Source organism: Ambystoma mexicanum, assembly GCF_040938575.1.
Source record: "Ambystoma mexicanum isolate Mex_15411 chromosome 12 unlocalized genomic scaffold, UKY_AmexF1_1 Mex_chr12_unloc.1, whole genome shotgun sequence".
NCBI lineage: Eukaryota > Metazoa > Chordata > Amphibia > Caudata > Ambystomatidae > Ambystoma > Ambystoma mexicanum.
The window spans coordinates 5,220,681-5,247,295 of NW_027182322.1; the positions used below are offsets into that span (position 1 = coordinate 5,220,681).

The 26,615-nt window shown below is 46.0% G+C and overlaps 3 non-coding genes across 3 annotated transcripts; all 3 read left to right on the forward strand.

Moving 5' to 3' along the window:
• Window positions 1-3,610: 3,610 nt before the first annotated feature.
• Window positions 3,611-3,682, forward strand: TRNAH-GUG (transfer RNA histidin (anticodon GUG)). The gene has a single exon. It is a non-coding gene; the product is annotated as a tRNA-His (tRNA).
• A 2,403-nt stretch (window positions 3,683-6,085) lies between these two features.
• TRNAH-GUG (transfer RNA histidin (anticodon GUG)) lies at window positions 6,086-6,157 on the forward strand. The gene has a single exon. It is a non-coding gene; the product is annotated as a tRNA-His (tRNA).
• Window positions 6,158-13,503: 7,346 nt separating this feature from the next.
• Window positions 13,504-13,575, forward strand: TRNAH-GUG (transfer RNA histidin (anticodon GUG)). The gene has a single exon. It is a non-coding gene; the product is annotated as a tRNA-His (tRNA).
• Window positions 13,576-26,615: the final 13,040 nt, after the last annotated feature.

Sequence of the window (26,615 nt, forward strand, 5' to 3'; positions counted from 1 at the left end):
GAACAAGAAGTTACACATGTTGGAAGTGAGGGTGAGACATTGAGGAGATATGATCCCAGTATGAAGCCGAGAAAAGGAGGAGGCGTGAACGTGCATCCATGTATGCAGGCGAGAAGGGAACTCGCGTTGGTCATGCATCCCTGCATGAGGGTGAGACAGGGAGGAGATATGATCCCCGTATGAAGCCGAGAGAAGGAGGAGGCGTGAACGTGCATCCATGTATGCGGGCGAGACAGGAAGGAGCATTGGTCATGCATCCCTGCATGAGGGTGAGACAGGGAGGAGATATGATCCCCGTATGAAGCCGAGAGAAGGAGGAGGCGTGAACGTGCATCCATGTATGCGGGCGAGACAGGAAGGAGCATTGGTCATGCATCCCTGCATGAGGGTGAGACAGGGAGGAGATATGATCCCCGTATGAAGCCGAGAGGAGGAGGAGGCGTGAACGTGCATCCATGTATGCGGGCGAGACGGGAAGGAGCATTGGTCATGCATCCCTTCCCGAGGGTGAGACAGGGAGGATATAAAATCCCTGTATGAAGCCGAGAGAACGAGGAGACATGAACGTGCATCCATGTATGCGGGCGAGAAGGGAAGGAGCATTGGTCATGCATCCCTGCATGAGGGTGAGACAGGGAGGAGATAAAATCCCTGTATGAAGCCAAGAGAACGAGGCGGCATGAACATGCATCCTTGTATGCAGGTGTGACATGTAGTCATCATGAACATGCATCCCTTTATAAGGACATAACATGGAGGACGCATGAACATGAATGCCTGAAATTTATGGTGGTGGCCTTCGGGTGATTTGGCACGTGCAATTGGTGAAGAGCACTTCTCCTGCGCAAAAAAATAAATTTACTATTAGCACCCCGGAGGGAGCCTCTGCACTTCTTATAGGGAGAAAACTCTGCAATGGAAGGGGACAGGGTCAATAACAGCTGTAAACTCTCACAAGACCATCACTGCTCTCACACTTTCCTGCTCTCAGGCTGGCGGGCCATTATCGGCCCTGGCTGCCGCACCATTGCCAGGTTTGTGTAACTATATTATTTCTAATTGGCTCCACTTTGATGACTTTCATTTGGATTCTGACTTGATTATTGAGATCTTAAATAAGTGACTGGGGATCAGGTGTCCACTTATTCTCATGGATAACATCACAACCAACCTTTAATTCAAACATGAGTCATGACATCACAGATGGAGTACAGCTTATGATAGAGGTGGAACGTCACATTGTAGCAGCCCAAGTAGCTCGCCGTGATCGTATAGTGGTTAGTACTCTGCGTTGTGGCCGCAGCAAACTCGGTTCGAATCCGAGTCACGGCATTGCGGTGAGGCAATGTCACGGCAGTTGGGCAGATATTTTAGAATTTCCATTAATACATTGGCAATCTCTGTGGAGGACTGAAACAATTCGATATGTCCTGCTACTGTTATGAACCTTTTGTTTCTTTAATGCTCTTTGCACACTTTTTCATCGGGTGACTGTAATGTATTTCAACCAAATCTAATTAAGAGCGCATTATGTGGTGACATTTGCAGTACATGAAACATTATAACACTGCCATTTACGTCAATAACCACTAGCTTGATTAAGACATATGTAATGCAGCGACAGTATTTCCCAGTTACAAATGGGAATAAAAACAACATCCGCGAGGGATTGAACCAACGACATTTAACTGATGTTGCCAATGGAGCGCGTTACAGAGAGCGCAAAGTCCCGCCTTTACAGTCACACGCTGATGATAATACAGATGTTTAAATAAACAGGCATATCTGTGGACTTGTGGTCTTTCTACATTGGGACTCATAGTCTAGTCCTAGGCTATTGTAGGCACTGGCGTATCTTTTAGTGGAATGAGAGGCATTCTGTAGTCGCGTGAAAGGACCTTTCAAGTCAATCTGATCTGTATTGTCCTGTGAAAAAAAGCGTTCTTAGACACAGTGAGGAGTTTTTGGGGATAATGGGAAAATCATTTCCAACTAAATGACAGGAATTTCTTAGTCCAATCATGAGGTGTGCTAGGCATTTTTATACTGTGGCGGAAAGAGAGAGAGTATAACAGTCATTATAAATAAAGGGCCAAGGAAGTGACAGTTTATGGAAGGAACAATTTGCACATAGTTTTAGAATGTGGTCAGGAGGAGGACAATGTGCTTACACATATGAAACATTAGAAGGTAGACATTATGGAAGCACATATATTTCTTTATTTTTATTGTATTTGGGGAGAGGGGGTTAATATAGCACGTCCAATGTGGAAAAGCGCTTTCCATAGCACCTTGCAGGTGGGCGACATCTAGAGCTGTGCAGTAGCCACCCATGCCCCAGACGTCAAAGAGAACAAGAAGTTAGACATGTTGGAAGTGAGGGTGAGACATTGAGGAGATATGATCCCAGTATGAAGCCGAGAAAAGGAGGAGGCGTGAACGTGCATCCATGTATGCAGGCGAGAAGGGAAGGAGCATTGGTCATGCATCCCTGCATGAGGGTGAGACAGGGAGGAGATATGATCCCCGTATGAAGCCGAGAGAAGGAGGAGGCGTGAACGTGCATCCATGTATGCGGGCGAGACAGGAAGGAGCATTGGTCATGCATCCCTGCATGAGGGTGAGACAGGGAGGAGATATGATCCCCGTATGAAGCCGAGAGAAGGAGGAGGCGTGAATGTGCATCCATGTATGCAGGCGAGAAGGGAAGGAGCATTGGTCATGCATCCCCTCATGAGGGTGAGACAGGGAGGAGATATGATCCCCGTATGAAGCCGAGAGAAGGAGGAGGCGTGAACGTGCATCCATGTATGCGGGCGAGACGGGAAGGAGCATTGGTCATGCATCCCTTCCCGAGGGTGAGACAGGGAGGAGATAAAATCCCCGTATGAAGCCGAGAGAACGAGGAGACATGAACGTGCATCCATGTATGCGGGTGAGAAGGGAAGGGGCATTGGTCATGCATCCCTGCATGAGGGTGAGACAGGGAGAAGATAAAATCCCTGTATGAAGCCAAGAGAACGAGGCGGCATGAACATGCATCCTTGTATGCAGGTGTGACATGGAGTCATCATGAACATGCATCCCTTTATAAGGACATAACATAGAGGACGCATGAACATGAATGCCTGAATTTTATGGTGGTGGCCTTCGGGTGATTTGGCACGTGCAATTGGTGAAGAGCACTTCTCCTGCGCAAAAAAATAAATTTACTATTAGCACCCCGGAGGGAGCCTCTGCACTTCTTATAGGGAGAAAACTCTGCAATGGAAGGGGACAGGGTCAATAACAGCTGTAAACTCTCACAAGACCATCACTGCTCTCACACTTTCCTGCTCTCAGGCTGGCGGGCCATTATCGGCCCTGGCTGCCGCACCATTGCCAGGTTTGTGTAACTATATTATTTCTAATTGGCTCCACTTTGATGACTTTCATTTGGATTCTGACTTGATTATTGAGATCTTAAATAAGTGACTGGGATCAGGTGTCCACTTATTCTCATGGATAACATCACAACCAACCTTTAATTAAAACATGAGTCATGACATCACAGATGGAGTACAGCTTATGATAGAGGTGGAACGTCACATTGTAGCAGCCCAAGTAGCTCGCCGTGATCGTATAGTGGTTAGTACTCTGCGTTGTGGCCGCAGCAACCTCGGTTCGAATCCGAGTCACGGCATTGCGGTGAGGCAATGTCACGTCACGGCAGTTGGGCAGATATTTTAGAATTTCCATTAATACATTGGCAATCTCTGTGGAGGACTGAAACAATTCGATATGTCCTGTTACTGTTATGAACCTTTTGTTTCTTTAATGCTCTTTGCACACTTTTTCATCGGGTGACTGTAATGTATTTCAACCAAATCTAATTAAGAGCGCATTATGTGGTGACATTTGCAGTACATGAAACATTATAACACTGCCATTTACGTCAATAACCACTAGCTTGATTAAGACATATGTATTGCAGCGACAGTATTTCCCAGTTACAAATGGGAATAAAAACAACATCTGCGAGGGATTGAACCAACGACATTTAACTGATGTTGCCAATGGAGCGCGTTACAGAGAGCGCGAGGTCCCGCCTTTACAGTCACACGCTGATGATAATACAGATGTTTAAATAAACAGGCATATCTGTGGACTTGTGGTCTTTCTACATTGGGACTCATAGTCTAGTCCTAGTCTATTGTAGGCACTGGCGTATCTTTTAGTGGAATGAGAGGCATTCTGTAGTCGCGTGAAAGGACCTTTCAAGTCAATCTGATCTGTATTGTCCTGTGAAAAAAAGCGTTCTTAGACACAGTGAGGAGTTTTTGGGGATAATGGGAAAATCATTTCCAACTAAATGACAGGAATTTCTTAGTCCAATCACGAGGTGTGCCAGGTTTTTTTATACTGTGGCGGAAAGAGAGAGAGTATAACAGTCATTATAAATAAAGGGCCAAGGAAGTGACAGTTTATGGAAGGAACAATTTGCACATAGTTTTAGAATGTGGTCAGGAGGAGGACAATGTGCTTACACATATGAAACATTAGAAGGTAGACATTATGGAAGCACATATATTTCTTTATTTTTATTGTATTTGGGGAGAGGGGGTTAATATAGCACGTCCAATGTGGAAAAGTGCTTTCCATAGCACCTTGCAGGTGGGCGACATCTAGATCTGTGCAGTAGCCACCCATGCCCCAGACGTCAAAGAGAACAAGAAGTTACACATGTTGGAAGTGAGGGTGAGACATTGAGGAGATATGATCCCCGTATGAAGCCGAGAGAAGGAGGAGGCGTGAACGTGCATCCATGTATGCAGGCGAGAAGGGAAGGAGCATTGGTCATGCATCCCTGCATGAGGGTGAGACAGGGAGGAGATATGATCCCCGTATGAAGCCGAGAGAAGGAGGAGGCGTGAAATTGCATCCATGTATGCGGGCGAGACAGGAAGGAGCATTGGTCATGCATCCCTGCATGAGGGTGAGACAGGGAGGAGATATGATCCCCGTATGAAGCCGAGAGAAGGAGGAGGCGTGAACGTGCATCCATGTATGCAGGCGAGAAGGGAAGGAGCATTGGTCATGCATCCCTGCATGAGGGTGAGACAGGGAGGAGATATGATCCCCGTATGAAGCCGAGAGAAGGAGGAGGCGTGAACGTGCATCCATGTATGCGGGCGAGACAGGAAGGAGCATTGGTCATGCATCCCTGCATGAGGGTGAGACAGGGAGGAGATATGATCCCCGTATGAAGCCGAGAGAAGGAGGAGGCGTGAACGTGCATCCATGTATGCGGGCGAGACGGGAAGGAGCATTGGTCATGCATCCCTTCCCGAGGGTGAGACAGGGAGGAGATAAAATCCCCGTATGAAGCCGAGAGAACGAGAAGACATGAACGTGCATCCATGTATGCGGGCGAGAAGGGAAGGAGCATTGGTCATGCATCCCTGCATGAGGGTGAGACAGGGAGGAGATAAAATCCCTGTATGAAGCCAAGAGAACGAGGCGGCATGAACATGCATCCTTGTATGCAGGTGTGACATGGAGTCATCATGAACATGCATCCCTTTATAAGGACATAACATGGAGGACGCATGAACATGAATGCCTGAATTTTATGGTGGTGGCCTTCGGGTGATTTGGCACGTGCAATTGGTGAAGAGCACTTCTCCTGCGCAAAAAAATAAATTTACTATTAGCACCCCGGAGGGAGCCTCTGCACTTCTTATAGGGAGAAAACTCTGCAATGGAAGGGGACAGGGTCAATAACAGCTGTAAACTCTCACAAGACCATCACTGCTCTCACACTTTCCTGCTCTCAGGCTGGCGGGCCATTATCGGCCCTGGCTGCCGCACCATTGCCAGGTTTGTGTAACTATATTATTTCTAATTGGCTCCACTTTGATGACTTTCATTTGGATTCTGACTTGATTATTGAGATCTTAAATAAGTGACTGGGGATCAGGTGTCCACTTATTCTCATGGATAACATCACAACCAACCTTTAATTCAAACATGAGTCATGACATCACAGATGGAGTACAGCTTATGATAGAGGTGGAACGTCACATCGTAGCAGCCCAAGTAGCTCGCCGTGATCGTATAGTGGTTAGTACTCTGCGTTGTGGCCGCAGCAACCTCGGTTCGAATCCGAGTCACGGCATTGCGGTGAGGCAATGTCACGTCACGGCAGTTGGGCAGATATTTTAGAATTTCCATTAATACATTGGCAATCTCTGTGGAGGACTGAAACAATTCGATATGTCCTGTTACTGTTATGAACCTTTTGTTTCTTTAATGCTCTTTGCACACTTTTTCATCGGGTGACTGTAATGTATTTCAACCAAATCTAATTAAGAGCGCATTATGTGGTGACATTTGCAGTACATGAAACATTATAACACTGCCATTTACGTCAATAACCACTAGCTTGATTAAGACATATGTATTGCAGCGACAGTATTTCCCAGTTACAAATGGGAATAAAAACAACATCTGCGAGGGATTGAACCAACGACATTTAACTGATGTTGCCAATGGAGCGCGTTACAGAGAGCGCAAGGTCCCGCCTTTACAGTCACACGCTGATGATAATACAGATGTTTAAATAAACAGGCATATCTGTGGACTTGTGGTCTTTCTACATTGGGACTCATAGTCTAGTCCTAGTCTATTGTAGGCACTGGCGTATCTTTTAGTGGAATGAGAGGCATTCTGTAGTCGCGTGAAAGGACCTTTCAAGTCAATCTGATCTGTATTGTCCTGTGAAAAAAAGCGTTCTTAGACACAGTGAGGAGTTTTTGGGGATAATGGGAAAATCATTTCCAACTAAATGACAGGAATTTCTTAGTCCAATCACGAGGTGTGCCAGGTTTTTTTATACTGTGGCGGAAAGAGAGAGAGTATAACAGTCATTATAAATAAAGGGCCAAGGAAGTGACAGTTTATGGAAGGAACAATTTGCACATAGTTTTAGAATGTGGTCAGGAGGAGGACAATGTGCTTACACATATGAAACATTAGAAGGTAGACATTATGGAAGCACATATATTTCTTTATTTTTATTGTATTTGGGGAGAGGGGGTTAATATAGCACGTCCAATGTGGAAAAGTGCTTTCCATAGCACCTTGCAGGTGGGCGACATCTAGATCTGTGCAGTAGCCACCCATGCCCCAGACGTCAAAGAGAACAAGAAGTTACACATGTTGGAAGTGAGGGTGAGACATTGAGGAGATATGATCCCCGTATGAAGCCGAGAGAAGGAGGAGGCGTGAACGTGCATCCATGTATGCAGGCGAGAAGGGAAGGAGCATTGGTCATGCATCCCTGCATGAGGGTGAGACAGGGAGGAGATATGATCCCCGTATGAAGCCGAGAGAAGGAGGAGGCGTGAAATTGCATCCATGTATGCGGGCGAGACAGGAAGGAGCATTGGTCATGCATCCCTGCATGAGGGTGAGACAGGGAGGAGATATGATCCCCGTATGAAGCCGAGAGAAGGAGGAGGCGTGAACGTGCATCCATGTATGCAGGCGAGAAGGGAAGGAGCATTGGTCATGCATCCCTGCATGAGGGTGAGACAGGGAGGAGATATGATCCCCGTATGAAGCCGAGAGAAGGAGGAGGCGTGAACGTGCATCCATGTATGCGGGCGAGACAGGAAGGAGCATTGGTCATGCATCCCTGCATGAGGGTGAGACAGGGAGGAGATATGATCCCCGTATGAAGCCGAGAGAAGGAGGAGGCGTGAACGTGCATCCATGTATGCGGGCGAGACGGGAAGGAGCATTGGTCATGCATCCCTTCCCGAGGGTGAGACAGGGAGGAGATAAAATCCCCGTATGAAGCCGAGAGAACGAGAAGACATGAACGTGCATCCATGTATGCGGGCGAGAAGGGAAGGAGCATTGGTCATGCATCCCTGCATGAGGGTGAGACAGGGAGGAGATAAAATCCCTGTATGAAGCCAAGAGAACGAGGCGGCATGAACATGCATCCTTGTATGCAGGTGTGACATGGAGTCATCATGAACATGCATCCCTTTATAAGGACATAACATGGAGGACGCATGAACATGAATGCCTGAATTTTATGGTGGTGGCCTTCGGGTGATTTGGCACGTGCAATTGGTGAAGAGCACTTCTCCTGCGCAAAAAAATAAATTTACTATTAGCACCCCGGAGGGAGCCTCTGCACTTCTTATAGGGAGAAAACTCTGCAATGGAAGGGGACAGGGTCAATAACAGCTGTAAACTCTCACAAGACCATCACTTCTCTCACACTTTCCTGCTCTCAGGCTGGCGGGCCATTATCGGCCCTGGCTGCCGCACCATTGCCAGGTTTGTGTAACTATATTATTTCTAATTGGCTCCACTTTGATGACTTTCATTTGGATTCTGACTTGATTATTGAGATCTTAAATAAGTGACTGGGGATCAGGTGTCCACTTATTCTCATGGATAACATCACAACCAACCTTTAATTCAAACATGAGTCATGACATCACAGATGGAGTACAGCTTATGATAGAGGTGGAACGTAACATTGTAGCAGCCCAAGTAGCTCGCCGTGATCGTATAGTGATTAGTAATCTGCGTTGTGGCCGCAGCAAACTCGGTTCGAATCCGAGTCACGGCATTGCGGTGAGGCAATGTCACGTCACGGCAGTTGGTCATATATTTTAGAATTTCCATTAATACATTGGCAATCTCTGTGGAGGACTGAAACAATTCGATATGTCCTTACTGTTATGAACCTTTTGTTTCTTTAATGCTCTTTGCACACTTTTTCATCGGGTGACTGTAATGTATTTCAACCAAATCTAATTAAGAGCGCATTATGTGGTGACATTTGCAGTACATGAAACATTATAACACTGCCATTTACGTCAATAACCACTAGCTTGATTAAGACATATGTATTGCAGCGACAGTATTTCCCAGTTACAAATGGGAATAAAAACAACATCCGCGAGGGATTGAACCAACGACATTTAACTGATATTGCCAATGGAGCGCGTTACAGAGAGCGCGAGGTCCCCCCTTTACAGTCACACGCTGATGATAATACAGATGTTTAAATAAACAGGCATATCTGTGGACTTGTGGTCTTTCTACATTGGGACTCATAGTCTAGTCCTAGGCTATTGTAGGCACTGGCGTATCTTTTAGTGGAATGAGAGGCATTCTGTAGTCGCGTGAAAGGACCTTTCAAGTCAATCTGATCTGTATTGTCCTGTGAAAAAAAGCGTTCTTAGACACAGTGAGGAGTTTTTGGGGATAATGGGAAAATCATTTCCAACTAAATGACAGGAATTTCTTAGTCCAATCATGAGGTGTGCTAGGCTTTTTTATACTGTGGCGGAAAGAGAGAGAGTATAACAGTCATTATAAATAAAGGGCCAAGGAAGTGACAGTTTATGGAAGGAACAATTTGCACATAGTTTTAGAATGTGGTCAGGAGGAGGACAATGTGCTTACACATATGAAACATTAGAAGGTAGACATTATGGAAGCACATATATTTCTTTATTTTTATTGTATTTGGGGAGAGGGGGTTAATATAGCACGTCCAATGTGGAAAAGTGCTTTCCATAGCACCTTGCAGGTGGGCGACATCTAGAACTGTGCAGTAGCCACCCATACCCCAGACGTCAAAGAGAACAAGAAGTTACACATGTTGGAAGTGAGGGTGAGACATTGAGGAGATATGATCCCCGTATGAAGCCGAGAGAAGGAGGAGGCGTGAACGTGCATCCATGTATGCAGGCGAGAAGGGAAGGAGCATTGGTCATGCATCCCTGCATGAGGGTGAGACAGGGAGGAGATATGATCCCCGTATGAAGCCGAGAGAAGGAGGAGGCGTGAACGTGCATCCATGTATGCGGGCGAGACAGGAAGGAGCATTGGTCATGCATCCCTGCATGAGGGTGAGACAGGGAGGAGATATGATCCCCGTATGAAGCCGAGAAAAGGAGGAGGCGTGAACGTGCATCCATGTATGCAGGCGAGAAGGGAAGGAGCATTGGTCATGCATCCCTGCATGAGGGTGAGACAGGGAGGAGATATGATCCCCGTATGAAGCCGAGAGAAGGAGGAGGCGTGAACGTGCATCCATGTATGCGGGCGAGACAGGAAGGAGCATTGGTCATGCATCCCTGCATGAGGGTGAGACAGGGAGGAGATATGATCCCCGTATGAAGCAGAGAGAAGGAGGAGGCGTGAACGTGCATCCATGTATGCGGGCGAGACAGGAAGGAGCATTGGTCATGCATCCCTGCATGAGGGTGAGACAGGGAGGAGATATGATCCCCGTATGAAGCCGAGAGGAGGAGGAGGCGTGAACGTGCATCCATGTATGCGGGCGAGACGGGAAGGAGCATTGGTCATGCATCCCTTCCCGAGGGTGAGACAGGGAGGATATAAAATCCCCGTATGAAGCCGAGAGAACGAGGAGACATGAACGTGCATCCATGTATGCGGGCGAGAAGGGAAGGAGCATTGGTCATGCATCCCTGCATGAGGGTGAGACAGGGAGGAGATAAAATCCCTGTATGAAGCCAAGAGAACGAGGCGGCATGAACATGCATCCTTGTATGCAGGTGTGACATGTAGTCATCATGAACATGCATCCCTTTATAAGGACATAACATGGAGGACGCATGAACATGAATGCCTGAAATTTATGGTGGTGGCCTTCGGGTGATTTGGCACGTGCAATTGGTGAAGAGCACTTCTCCTGCGCAAAAAAATAAATTTACTATTAGCACCCCAGAGGGAGCCTCTGCACTTCTTATAGGGAGAAAACTCTGCAATGGAAGGGGACAGGGTTAATAACAGCTGTAAACTCTCACAAGACCATCACTGCTCTCACACTTTCCTGCTCTCAGGCTGGCGGGCCATTATCGGCCCTGGCTGCCGCACCATTGCCAGGTTTGTGTAACTATATTATTTCTAATTGGCTCCACTTTGATGACTTTCATTTGGATTCTGACTTGATTATTGAGATCTTAAATAAGTGACTGGGGATCAGGTGTCCACTTATTCTCATGGATAACATCACAACCAACCTTTAATTCAAACATGAGTCATGACAACACAGATGGAGTACAGCTTATGATAGAGGTGGAACGTCACATTGTAGCAGCCCAAGTAGCTCGCCGTGATCGTATAGTGGTTAGTACTCTGCGTTGTGGCCGCAGCAAACTCGGTTCGAATCCGAGTCACGGCATTGCGGTGAGGCAATGTCACGGCAGTTGGGCAGATATTTTAGAATTTCCATTAATACATTGGCAATCTCTGTGGAGGACTGAAACAATTCGATATGTCCTGCTACTGTTATGAACCTTTTGTTTCTTTAATGCTCTTTGCACACTTTTTCATCGGGTGACTGTAATGTATTTCAACCAAATCTAATTAAGAGCGCATTATGTGGTGACATTTGCAGTACATGAAACATTATAACACTGCCATTTACGTCAATAACCACTAGCTTGATTAAGACATATGTAATGCAGCGACAGTATTTCCCAGTTACAAATGGGAATAAAAACAACATCCGCGAGGGATTGAACCAACGACATTTAACTGATGTTGCCAATGGAGCGCGTTACAGAGAGCGCAAAGTCCCGCCTTTACAGTCACACGCTGATGATAATACAGATGTTTAAATAAACAGGCATATCTGTGGACTTGTGGTCTTTCTACATTGGGACTCATAGTCTAGTCCTAGGCTATTGTAGGCACTGGCGTATCTTTTAGTGGAATGAGAGGCATTCTGTAGTCGCGTGAAAGGACCTTTCAAGTCAATCTGATCTGTATTGTCCTGTGAAAAAAAGCGTTCTTAGACACAGTGAGGAGTTTTTGGGGATAATGGGAAAATCATTTCCAACTAAATGACAGGAATTTCTTAGTCCAATCATGAGGTGTGCTAGGCATTTTTATACTGTGGCGGAAAGAGAGAGAGTATAACAGTCATTATAAATAAAGGGCCAAGGAAGTGACAGTTTATGGAAGGAACAATTTGCACATAGTTTTAGAATGTGGTCAGGAGGAGGACAATGTGCTTACACATATGAAACATTAGAAGGTAGACATTATGGAAGCACATATATTTCTTTATTTTTATTGTATTTGGGGAGAGGGGGTTAATATAGCACGTCCAATGTGGAAAAGTGCTTTCCATAGCACCTTGCAGGTGGGCGACATCTAGAGCTGTGCAGTAGCCACCCATGCCCCAGACGTCAAAGAGAACAAGAAGTTACACATGTTGGAAGTGAGGGTGAGACATTGAGGAGATATGATCCCAGTATGAAGCCGAGAAAAGGAGGAGGCGTGAACGTGCATCCATGTATGCAGGCGAGAAGGGAAGGAGCATTGGTCATGCATCCCTGCATGAGGGTGAGACAGGGAGGAGATATGATCCCCGTATGAAGCCAAGAGAAGGAGGAGGCGTGAACGTGCATCCATGTATGCGGGCGAGACAGGAAGGAGCATTGGTCATGCATCCCTGCATGAGGGTGAGACAGGGAGGAGATATGATCCCCGTATGAAGCCGAGAGAAGGAGGAGGCGTGAATGTGCATCCATGTATGCAGGCGAGAAGGGAAGGAGCATTGGTCATGCATCCCCTCATGAGGGTGAGACAGGGAGGAGATATGATCCCCGTATGAAGCCGAGAGAAGGAGGAGGCGTGAACGTGCATCCATGTATGCGGGCGAGACGGGAAGGAGCATTGGTCATGCATCCCTTCCCGAGGGTGAGACAGGGAGGAGATAAAATCCCCGTATGAAGCCGAGAGAACGAGGAGACATGAACGTGCATCCATGTATGCGGGTGAGAAGGGAAGGAGCATTGGTCATGCATCCCTGCATGAGGGTGAGACAGGGAGAAGATAAAATCCCTGTATGAAGCCAAGAGAACGAGGCGGCATGAACATGCATCCTTGTATGCAGGTGTGACATGGAGTCAACATGAACATGCATCCCTTTATAAGGACATAACATGGAGGACGCATGAACATGAATGCCTGAATTTTATGGTGGTGGCCTTCGGGTGATTTGGCACGTGCAATTGGTGAAGAGCACTTCTCCTGCGCAAAAAAATAAATGTACTATTAGCACCCCGGAGGGAGCCTCTGCACTTCTTATAGGGAGAAAACTCTGCAATGGAAGGGGACAGGGTCAATAACAGCTGTAAACTCTCACAAGACCATCACTGCTCTCACACTTTCCTGCTCTCAGGCTGGCGGGCCATTATCGGCCCTGGCTGCCGCACCATTGCCAGGTTTGTGTAACTATATTATTTCTAATTGGCTCCACTTTGATGACTTTCATTTGGATTCTGACTTGATTATTGAGATCTTAAATAAGTGACTGGGGATCAGGTGTCCACTTATTCTCATGGATAACATCACAACCAACCTTTAATTCAAACATGAGTCATGACATCACAGATGGAGTACAGCTTATGATAGAGGTGGAACGTCACATTGTAGCAGCCCAAGTAGCTCGCCGTGATCGTATAGTGGTTAGTACTCTGCGTTGTGGCCGCAGCAACCTCGGTTCGAATCCGAGTCACGGCATTGCGGTGAGGCAATGTCACGTCACGGCAGTTGGGCAGATATTTTAGAATTTCCATTAATACATTGGCAATCTCTGTGGAGGACTGAAACAATTCGATATGTCCTGTTACTGTTATGAACCTTTTGTTTCTTTAATGCTCTTTGCACACTTTTTCATCGGGTGACTGTAATGTATTTCAACCAAATCTAATTAAGAGCGCATTATGTGGTGACATTTGCAGTACATGAAACATTATAACACTGCCATTTACGTCAATAACCACTAGCTTGATTAAGACATATGTATTGCAGCGACAGTATTTCCCAGTTACAAATGGGAATAAAAACAACATCTGCGAGGGATTGAACCAACGACATTTAACTGATGTTGCCAATGGAGCGCGTTACAGAGAGCGCGAGGTCCCGCCTTTACAGTCACACGCTGATGATAATACAGATGTTTAAATAAACAGGCATATCTGTGGACTTGTGGTCTTTCTACATTGGGACTCATAGTCTAGTCCTAGTCTATTGTAGGCACTGGCGTATCTTTTAGTGGAATGAGAGGCATTCTGTAGTCGCGTGAAAGGACCTTTCAAGTCAATCTGATCTGTATTGTCCTGTGAAAAAAAGCGTTCTTAGACACAGTGAGGAGTTTTTGGGGATAATGGGAAAATCATTTCCAACTAAATGACAGGAATTTCTTAGTCCAATCACGAGGTGTGCCAGGTTTTTTTATACTGTGGCGGAAAGAGAGAGAGTATAACAGTCATTATAAATAAAGGGCCAAGGAAGTGACAGTTTATGGAAGGAACAATTTGCACATAGTTTTAGAATGTGGTCAGGAGGAGGACAATGTGCTTACACATATGAAACATTAGAAGGTAGACATTATGGAAGCACATATATTTCTTTATTTTTATTGTATTTGGGGAGAGGGGGTTAATATAGCACGTCCAATGTGGAAAAGTGCTTTCCATAGCACCTTGCAGGTGGGCGACATCTAGATCTGTGCAGTAGCCACCCATGCCCCAGACGTCAAAGAGAACAAGAAGTTACACATGTTGGAAGTGAGGGTGAGACATTGAGGAGATATGATCCCCGTATGAAGCCGAGAGAAGGAGGAGGCGTGAACGTGCATCCATGTATGCAGGTGAGAAGGGAAGGAGCATTGGTCATGCATCCCTGCATGAGGGTGAGACAGGGAGGAGATATGATCCCCGTATGAAGTCGAGAGAAGGAGGAGGCGTGAAATTGCATCCATGTATGCGGGCGAGACAGGAAGGAGCATTGGTCATGCATCCCTGCATGAGGGTGAGACAGGGAGGAGATATGATCCCCGTATGAAGCCGAGAGAAGGAGGAGGCGTGAACGTGCATCCATGTATGCAGGCGAGAAGGGAAGGAGCATTGGTCATGCATCTCTGCATGAGGGTGAGACAGGGAGGAGATATGATCCCCGTATGAAGCCGAGAGAAGGAGGAGGCGTGAACGTGCATCCATGTATGCGGGCGAGACAGGAAGGAGCATTGGTCATGCATCCCTGCATGAGGGTGAGACAGGGAGGAGTTATGATCCCCGTATGAAGCCGAGAGAAGGAGGAGGCGTGAACGTGCATCCATGTATGCGGGCGAGACGGGAAGGAGCATTGGTCATGCATCCCTTCCCGAGGGTGAGACAGGGAGGAGATAAAATCCCCGTATGAAGCCGAGAGAACGAGAAGACATGAACGTGCATCCATGTATGCGCGCGAGAAGGGAAGGAGCATTGGTCATGCATCCCTGCATGAGGGTGAGACAGGGAGGAGATAAAATCCCTGTATGAAGCCAAGAGAACGAGGCGGCATGAACATGCATCCTTGTATGCAGGTGTGACATGGAGTCATCATGAACATGCATCCCTTTATAAGGACATAACATGGAGGACGCATGAACATGAATGCCTGAATTTTATGGTGGTGGCCTTCGGGTGATTTGGCACGTGCAATTGGTGAAGAGCACTTCTCCTGCGCAAAAAAAAAAATGTACTATTAGCACCCCGGAGGGAGCCTCTGCACTTCTTATAGGGAGAAAACTCTGCAATGGAAGGGGACAGGGTCAATAACAGCTGTAAACTCTCACAAGACCATCACTTCTCTCACACTTTCCTGCTCTCAGGCTGGCGGGCCATTATCGGCCCTGGCTGCCGCACCATTGCCAGGTTTGTGTAACTATATTATTTCTAATTGGCTCCACTTTGATGACTTTCATTTGGATTCTGACTTGATTATTAAGATCTTAAATAAGTGACTGGGGATCAGGTGTCCACTTATTCTCATGGATAACATCACAACCAACCTTTAATTCAAACATGAGTCATGACATCACAGATGGAGTACAGCTTATGATAGAGGTGGAACGTAACATTGTAGCAGCCCAAGTAGCTCGCCGTGATCGTATAGTGATTAGTACTCTGCGTTGTGGCCGCAGCAAACTCGGTTCGAATCCGAGTCACGGCATTGCGGTGAGGCAATGTCACGTCACGGCAGTTGGTCAGATATTTTAGAATTTCCATTAATACATTGGCAATCTCTGTGGAGGACTGAAACAATTCGATATGTCCTTACTGTTATGAACCTTTTGTTTCTTTAATGCTCTTTGCACACTTTTTCATCGGGTGACTGTAATGTATTTCAACCAAATCTAATTAAGAGCGCATTATGTGGTGACATTTTCAGTACATGAAACATTATAACACTGCCATTTACGTCAATAACCACTAGCTTGATTAAGACATATGTATTGCAGCGACAGTATTTCCCAGTTACAAATGGGAATAAAAACAACATCCGCGAGGGATTCGAGGGATTGAACCAACGACATTTAATTGATATTGCCAATGGAGCGCGTTACAGAGAGCGCGAGGTCCCCCCTTTACAGTCACACGCTGATGATAATACAGATGTTTAAATAAACAGGCACATCTGTGGACTTGTGGTCTTTCTACATTGGGACTCATAGTCTAGTCCTAGGCTATTGTAGGCACTGGCGTATCTATTAGTGGAATGAGAGGCATTCTGTAGTCGCGTGAAAGGACCTTTCAAGTCAATCTGATCTGTATTGTCCTGTGAAAAAAAGCGTTCTTAGACACAGTGAGGAGTTTTTGGGGATAATGGGAAAATCATTTCCAACTAAATGACAGGAATTTCTTAGTCCAATCATGAGGTGTGCTAGGCTTTTTTATACTGTGGCGGAAAGAGAGAGAGTATAACAGTCATTATAAATAAAGGGCCAAGGAAGTGACAGTTTATGGAAGGAACAATTTGCACATAGTTTTAGAATGTGGTCAGGAGGAGGACAATGTGCTTACACATATGAAACATTAGAAGGTAGACATTATGGAAGCACATATATTTCTTTATTTTTATTGTATTTGGGGAGAGGGGGTTAATATAGCACGTCCAATGTGGAAAAGTGCTTTCCATAGCACCTTGCAGGTGGGCGACATCTAGAACTGTGCAGTAGCCACCCATGCTCCAGACGTCAAAGAGAACAAGAAGTTACACATGTTGGAAGTGAGGGTGAGACATTGAGGAGATATGATCCCCGTATGAAGCCGAGAGAAGGAGGAGGCGTGAACGTGCATCCATGTATGCAGGCGAGAAGGGAAGGAGCATTGGTCATGCATCCCTGCATGAGGGTGAGACAGGGAGGAGATATGATCCCCGTTTGTATGCGGGCGAGACAGGAAGGAGCGTTGGTCATGCATCCCTGCATGAGGGTGAGACAGGGAGGAGATATGATCCCCGTATGAAGCCGAGAGAAGGAGGAGGCGTGAACGTGCATCCATGTATGCAGGCGAGAAGGGAAGAAGCATTGGTCATGCATCCCTGCATGAGGGTGAGACAGGGAGGAGATATGATCCCCGTATGAAGCCGAGAGAAGGAGGAGGCGTGAACGTGCATCCATGTATGCGGGTAAGACAGGAAGGAGCATTGGTCATGCATCCCTGCATGAGGGTGAGACAGGGAGGAGATATGATCCCTGTATGAAGCGGAGAGAAGGAGGAGGCGTGAACGTGCATCCATGTATGCGGGCGAGACGGGAAGGAGCATTGGTCATGCATCCCTTCCTGAGGGTGAGACAGGGAGGAGATAAAATCCCCGTATGAAGCCGAGAGAACGAGAAGACATGAACGTGCATCCATGTATGCGGGCGAGAAGGGAAGGAGCATTGGTCATGCATCCCTGCATGAGGGTGAGACAGGGAGGAGATAAAATCCATTTATGAAGCCAAGAGAACGAGGCGGCATGAACATGCATCCTTGTATGCAGGTGTGACATGGAGTCATCATGAACATGCATCCCTTTATAAGGACATAACATGGAGGACGCATGAACATGAATGCCTGAATTTTATGGTGGCGGCCTTCGGGTGATTTGGCACGTGCAATTGGCAAAGAGCACTTCTCCTGTGCAAAAAAATAAATTTACTATTAGCACCCCGGAGGGAGCCTCTGCACTTCTTATAGGGAGAAAACTCTGCAATGGAAGGGGACAGGGTCAATAACAGCTGTAAACTCTCACAAGACCATCACTGCTCTCACACTTTCCTGCTCTCAGGCTGGCGGGCCATTATCGGCCCTGGCTGCCGCACCATTGCCAGGTTTGTGTAACTATATTATTTCTAATTGGCTCCACTTTGATGACTTTCATTTGGATTCTGACTTGATTATTGAGATCTTAAATAAGTGACTGGGGATCAGGTGTCCACTTATTCTCATGGATAACATCACAACCAACCTTTAATCCAAACATGAGTCATGACATCACAGATGGAGTACAGCTTATGATAGAGGTGGAACGTCACATTGTAGCAGCCCAAGTAGTTCGCTGTGATCGTATAGTGGTTAATAGCAACCTCGTTTCGAATCCGAGTCACGGCAGTTGGGCAGATATTTTACAATTTCCATTAATACATTGGCAATCTCTGTGGAGGACTGAAACAATTCGATATGTCCTGTTACTGTTATGAACCTTTTGTTTCTTTAATGCTCTTTGCACACTTTTTCATCGGGTGACTGTAATGTATTTCAACCAAATCTAATTAAGAGCGCATTATGTGGTGACATTTGCAGTACATGAAACATTATAACACTGCCATTTACGTCAATAACTACTAGCATGATTAAGACATATGTATTGCAGCGACAGTATTTCCCAGTTACAAATGGGAATAAAAACAACATCTGCGAGGGATTGAACCAACGACATTTAACTGATGTTGCCAATGGAGCGCGTTACAGAGAGCGCGAGGTCCCGCCTTTACAGTCACACGCTGATGATAATACAGATGTTTAAATAAACAGGCATATCTGTGGACTTGTGGTCTTTCTACATTGGGACTCATAGTCTAGTCCTAGGCTATTGTAGGCACTAGCGTATCTTTTAGTGGAATGAGAGGCATTCTGTAGTCACGTGAAAGGACCTTTCAAGTCAATCTGATCTGTATTGTCCTGTGAAAAAAAGCGTTCTTAGACACAGTGAGGAGTTTTTGGGGATAATGGGAAAATCATTTCCAACTAAATGACAGGAATTTCTTAGTCCAATCATGAGGTGTGCTAGGCTTTTTTATACTGTGGCGGAAAGAGAGTGAGTATAACAGTCATTATAAATAAAGGGCCAAGGAAGTGACAGTTTATGGAAGGAACAATTTGCACATAGTTTTAGAATGTGGTCAGGAGGAGGACAATGTGCTTACACATATGAAACATTAGAAGGTAGACATTATGGAAGCACATATATTTCTTTATTTTTATTGTATTTGGGGAGAGGGGGTTAATATAGCACGTCCAATGTGGAAAAGTGCTTTCCATAGCACCTTGCAGGTGGGCGACATCTAGAGCTGTGCAGTAGCCACCCATGCCCCAGACGTCAAAGAGAACAAGAAGTTACACATGTTGGAAGTGAGGGTGAGACATTGAGGAGATATGATCCCTGTATGAAGCCGAGAAAAGGAGGAGGCGTGAACGTGCATCCATGTATGCAGGCGAGAAGGGAAGGAGCATTGGTCATGCATCCCTGCATGAGGGTGAGACAGGGAGGAGATATGATCCCCGTATGAAGCCGAGAGAAGGAGGAGGCGTGAACGTGCATCCATGTATGCGGGCGAGACAGGAAGGAGCATTGGTCATGCATCCCTGCATGAGGGTGAGACAGGGAGGAGATATGATCCCCGTATGAAGCCGAGAGAAGGAGGAGGCGTGAACGTGCATCCATGTATGCAGGCGAGAAGGGAAGGAGCATTGGTCATGCTTCCCCTCATGAGGGTGAGACAGGGAGGAGATATGATACCCGTATGAAGCCGAGAGAAGGAGGAGGCGTGAACGTGCATCCATGTATGCGGGCGAGACGGGAAGGAGCATTGGTCATGCATCCCTTCCCGAGGGTGAGACAGGGAGGAGATAAAATCCCCGTATGAAGCCGAGAGAACGAGGAGACATGAACGTGCATCCATGTATGCGGGCGAGAAGGGAAGGAGCATTGGTCATGCATCCCTGCATGAGGGTGAGACAGGGAGAAGATAAAATCCCTGTATGAAGCCAAGAGAACGAGGCGGCATGAACATGCATCCTTGTATGCAGGTGTGACATGGAGTCATCATGAACATGCATCCCTTTATAAGGACATAACATGGAGGACGCATGAACATGAATGCCTGAATTTTATGGTGGTGGCCTTCGGGTGATTTGGCACGTGCAATTGGCGAAGAGCACTTCTCCTGCGCAAAAAAATAAATTTACTATTAGCACCCCGGAGGGAGCCTATGCACTTCTTATAGGGAGAAAACTCTGCAATGGAAGGGGAGAGGGTCAATAACAGCTGTAAACTCTCACAAGACCATCACTGCTCTCACACTTTCCTGCTCTCAGGCTGGCGGGCCATTATCGGCCCTGGCTGCCGCACCATTGCCAGGTTTGTGTAACTATATTATTTCTAATTGGCTCCACTTTGATGACTTTCATTTGGATTCTGACTTGATTATTGAGATCTTAAATAAGTGACTGGGGATCAGGTGTCCACTTATTCTCATGGATAACATCACAACCAACCTTTAATTCAAACATGAGTCATGACATCACAGATGGAGTACAGCTTATGATAGAGGTGGAACGTCACATTGTAGCAGCCCAAGTAGCTCGCTGTGATCATATAGTGGTTAGTACTCTGCATTGTGGCTGCAGCAACATCGGTTGGAATCCGAGTCACGGCATTGCGGTGAGGCAATGTCACAGCATTTGGGCAGATATTTTAGAATTTCCATTCATACATTGGCAATCTCTGTGGAGGACTGAAACAATTCGATATGTCCTGTTACTGTTATGAACCTTTTGTTTCTTTAATGCTCTTTGCACACTTTTTCATCGGGTGACTGTAATGTATTTCAACCAAATCTAATTAAGAGCGCATTATGTGGTGACATTTGCAGTACATGAAACATTATAACACTGCCATTTACGTCAATAACCACTAGTTTGATTAAGACATATGTATTGCAGCGACAGTATTTCCCAGTTACAAATGGGAATAAAAACAACATCCGCGAGGGATTGAACCAACGACATTTAAATGATGTTGCCAATGGAGCGCGTTACAGAGAGCGCAAAGTCCCGCCTTTACAGTCACACGCTGATGATAATACAGATGTTTAAATAAACAGGCATATCTGTGGACTTGTGGTCTTTCTACATTGGGACTCATAGTCTAGTCCTAGGCTATTGTAGGCACTTGCGTATCTTTTAGTGGAATGAGAGGCATTCTGTAGTCGCGTGAAAGGACCTTTCAAGTCAATCTGATCTGTATTGTCCTGTGAAAAAAAGCGTTCTTAGACACAGTGAGGAGTTTTTGGGGATAATGGGAAAATCATTTCCAACTAAATGACAGGAATTTCTTATTCCAATCATGAGGTGTGCTAGGCATTTTAATACTGTGGCGGAAAGAGAGAGAGTATAACAGTCATTATAAATAAAGGGCCAAGGAAGTGACAGTTTATAGAAGGAACAATTTGCACATAGTTTTAGAATGTGGTCAGGAGGAGGACAATGTGCTTACACATATGAAACATTAGAAGGTAGACATTATGGAAGCACATATATTTCTTTATTTTTATTGTATTTGGGGAGAGGGGGTTAATATAGCACGTCCAATGTGGAAAAGTGCTTTCCATAGCACCTTGCAGGTGGGCGACATCTAGAGCTGTGCAGTAGCCACCCATGCCCCAGACGTCAAAGAGAACAAGAAGTTACATATGTTGGAAGTGAGGGTGAGACATTGAGGAGATATGATCCCCGTATCAAGCCGAGAAAAGGAGGAGGCGTGAACGTGCATCCATGTATGCAGGCGAGAAGGGAAGGAGCATTGGTCATGCATCCCTGCATGAGGGTGGGACAGGGAGGAGATATGATCCCCGTATGAAGCCGAGAGAAGGAGGAGGCGTGAACGTGCATCCATGTATGCGGGCGAGACAGGAAGGAGCATTGGTCATGCATCCCTGCATGAGGGTGAGACAGGGAGGAGATATGATCCCCGTATGAAGCCGAGAGAAGGAGGAGGCGTGAACGTGCATCCATGTATGCAGGCGAGAAGGGAAGGAGCATTGGTCATGCATCCCTGCATGAGGGTGAGACAGGGAGGAGATATGATCCCTGTATGAAGCCGAGAGAAGGAGGAGGCGTGAACGTGCATCCATGTATGCGGGCGAGACGGGAAGGAGCATTGGTCATGCATCCCTTCCCGAGGGTGAGACAGGGAGGAGATAAAATCCCCGTATGAAGCCGAGAGAACGAGGAGACATGAACGTGCATCCATGTATGCGGGCGAGAAGGGAAGGAGCATTGGTCATGCATCCCTGCATGAGGGTGAGACAGGGAGAAGATAAAATCCCTGTATGAAGCCAAGAGAACGAGGCGGCATGAACATGCATCCTTGTATGCAGGTGTGACATGGAGTCATCATGAACATGCATCCCTTTATAAGGACATAACATGGAGGACGCATGAACATGAATGCCTGAATTTTATGGTGGTGGCATTCGGGTGATTTGGCACGTGCAATTGGCAAAGAGCACTTCTCCTGTGCAAAAAAATAAATTTACTATTAGCACCCCGGAGGGAGCCTCTGCACTTCTTATAGGGAGAAAACTCTGCAATGGAAGGGGACAGGGTCAATAACAGCTGTAAACTCTCACAAGACCATCACTGCTCTCACACTTTCCTGCTCTCAGGCTGCGGGCCATTATCGGCCCTGGCTGCCGCACCATTGCCAGGTTTGTGTAACTATATTATTTCTAATTGGTTCCACTTTGATGACTTTCATTTGGATTCTGACTTGATTATTGAGATCTTAAATAAGTGACTGGGGATCAGGTGTCCACTTATTCTCATGGATAACATCACAACCAACCTTTAATTCAAACATGAGTCATGACATCACAGATGGAGTACAGCTTATGATAGAGGTGGAACGTCACATTGTAGCAGCCCAAGTAGCTCGCCGTGATCGTATAGTGGTTAGTACTCTGCGTTGTGGCCGCAGCAACCTCGGTTCGATTCCAAGTCACGGCATTGCGGTGAGGCAATGTCATGGCAGTTGGGCAGATATTTTAGAATTTCCATTAATACATTGGCAATCTCTGTGGAGGACTGAAACAATTCGATATGTCCTGTTACTGTTATGAACCTTTTGTTTCTTTAATGCTCTTTGCACACTTTTTCATCGGGTGACTGTAATGTATTTCAACCAAATCTAATTAAGAGCGCATTATGTGGTGACATTTGCAGTACATGAAACATTATAACACTGCCATTTACGTCAATAACCACTAGCTTGATTAAGACATATGTATTGCAGCGACAGTATTTCCCAGTTACAAATGGGAATAAAAACAACATCCGTGAGGGATTGAACCAACGACATTTAACTGATGTTGCCAATTGAGCGCGTTACAGAGAGCGTGAGGTCCCGCCTTTACAGTCACACGCTGATGATAATACAGATGTTTAAATAAACAGGCATATCTGTGGACTTGTGGTCTTTCTACATTGGGACTCATAGTCTAGTCCTAGGATATTGTAGGCACTGGCGTATCTTTTAGTGGAATGAGAGGCATTCTGTAGTCGCGTGAAAGGACCTTTCAAGTCAATCTGATCTGTATTGTCCTGTGAAAAAAAGCGTTCTTAGACACAGTGAGGAGTTTTTGGGGATAATGGGAAAATCATTTCCAACTAAATGACAGGAATTTCTTAGTCCAATCATGAGGTGTGCTAGGCTTTTTTATACTGTGGCGGAAAGAGAGAGAGTATAACAGTCATTATAAATAAAGGGCCAAGGAAGTGACAGTTTATGGAAGGAACAATTTGCACATAGTTTTAGAATGTGGTCAGGAGGAGGACAATGTGCTTACACATATGAAACATTAGAAGGTAGACATTATGGAAGCACATATATTTCTTTATTTTTATTGTATTTGGGGAGAGGGGGTTAATATAGCACGTCCAATGTGGAAAAGTGCTTTCCATAGCAACTTGCAGGTGGGCGACATCTAGATCTGTGCAGTAGCCACCCATGCCCCAGACGTCAAAGAGAACAAGAAGTTACACATGTTGGAAGTGAGGGTGAGACATTGAGGAGATATGATCCCCGTATGAAGCCGAGAGAAGGAGGAGGCGTGAACGTGCATCCATGTATGCAGGCGAGAAGGGAAGGAGCATTGGTCATGCATCCCTGCATGAGGGTGAGACAGGGAGGAGATATGATCCCCGTATGAAGCCGAGAGAAGGAGGAGGCTTGAACGTGCATCCATGTATGCGGGCGAGACAGGAAGGAGCGTTGGTCATGCATCCCTGCATAAGGGTGAGACAGGGAGGAGATATGATCCCCGTATAAAGCCGAGAGAAGGAGGAGGCGTGAACGTGCATCCATGTATGCAGGCGAGAAGGGAAGGAGCATTGGTCATGCATCCCTGCATGAGGGTGAGACAGGGAGGAGATATGATCCCCGTATGAAGCCGAGAGAAGGAGGAGGCGTGAACGTGCATCCATGTATGCGGGCGAGACAGGAAGGAGCATTGGTCATGCATCCCTGCATGTGGGTGAGACAGGGAGGAGATATGATCCCCGTATGAAGCCGAGAGAAGGAGGAGGCGTGAACATGCATCCATGTATGCAGGCGAGAAGGGAAGGAGCATTGGTCATGCATCCCTTCCTGAGGGTGAGACAGGGAGGAGATAAAATCCCCGTATGAAGCCGAGAGAACGAGAAGACATGAACGTGCATCCATGTATGCGGGCGAGAAGGGAAGGAGCATTGGTCATGCATCCCTGCATGAGGGTGAGACAGGGAGGAGATAAAATCCCTTTATGAAGCCAAGAGAACGAGGCGGCATGAACATGCATCCTTGTATGCAGGTGTGACATGGAGTCATCATGAACATGCATCCCTTTATAAGGACATAACATGGAGGACGCATGAACATGAATGCCTGAATTTTATGGTGGTGGCCTTCGGGTGATTTGGCACGTGCAATTGGTGAAGAGCACTTCTCCTGCGCAAAAAAATAAATGTACTATTAGCACCCCGGAGGGAGCCTCTGCACTTCTTATAGGGAGAAAACTCTGCAATGGAAGGGGAAAGGTTCAATAACAGCTGTAAACTCTCACAAGACCATCACTGCTCTCACACTTTCCTGCTCTCAGGCTGGCGGGCCATTATCGGCCCTGGCTGCCGCACCATTGCCAGGTTTGTGTAACTATATTATTTCTAATTGGCTCCACTTTGATGACTTTCATTTGGATTCTGACTTGATTATTGAGATCTTAAATAAGTGACTGGGGATCAGGTGTCCACTTATTCTCATGGATAACATCACAACCAACCTTTAATTCAAACATGAGTCATGACATCACAGATGGAGTACAGCTTATGATAGAGGTGGAACATCACATTGTAGCTGCCCAAGTAGCTCGCCGTGATCGTATAGTGGTTAGTACTCTGTGTTGTGGCCGCAGCAACCTCGGTTCGGATCCGAGTCACGGCATTGCGGTGAGGCAATGTCACGGCAGTTGGGCAGATATTTTAGAATTTCCATTAATACATTGGCAATCTCTGTGGAGGACTGAAACAATTCGATATGTCCTGTTACCTTGATGAACCTTTTGTTTCTTTAATGCTCTTTGCACACTTTTTCATCGGGTGACTGTAATGTATTTCAACCAAATCTAATTAAGAGCGCATTATGTGGTGACATTTGCAGTACATGAAACATTATAACACTGCCATTTACGTCAATAACCACTAGCTTGATTAAGACATATGTATTGCAGCGACAGTATTTCCCAGTTACAAATGGGAATAAAAACAACATCCGCGAGGGATTGAACCAACGACATTTAACTGATGTTGCCAATGGAGCGCGTTGCAGAGAGCGCGAGGTCCCGCCTTTACAGTCACACGCTGATGATAATACAGATGTTTAAATAAACAGGCATATCTGTGGACTTGTCGTCTTTCTACATTGGGACTCATAGTCTAGTCCTAGGCTATTGTAGGCACTGGCGTATCTTTTAGTGGAATGAGAGGCATTCTGTAGTCGCGTGAAAGGACCTTTCAAGTCAATCTGATCTGTATTGTCCTGTGAAAAAAAGCGTTCTTAGACACAGTGAGGAGTTTTTGGGGATAATGGGAAAATCATTTCCAACTAAATGACAGGAATTTCTTAGTCCAATCATGAGGTGTGCTAGGCTTTTTTATACTGTGGCGGAAAGAGAGAGAGTATAACAGTCATTATAAATAAAGGGCCAAGGAAGTGACAGTTTATGGAAGGAACAATTTGCACATAGTTTTAGAATGTGGTCAGGAGGAGGACAATGTGCTTACACATATGAAACATTAGAAGGTAGACATTATGGAAGCACATATATTTCTTTATTTTTATTGTATTTGGGGAGAGGGGGTTAATATAGCACGTCCAATGTGGAAAAGTGCTTTCCATAGCACCTTGCAGGTGGGTGACATCTAGAGCTGTGCAGT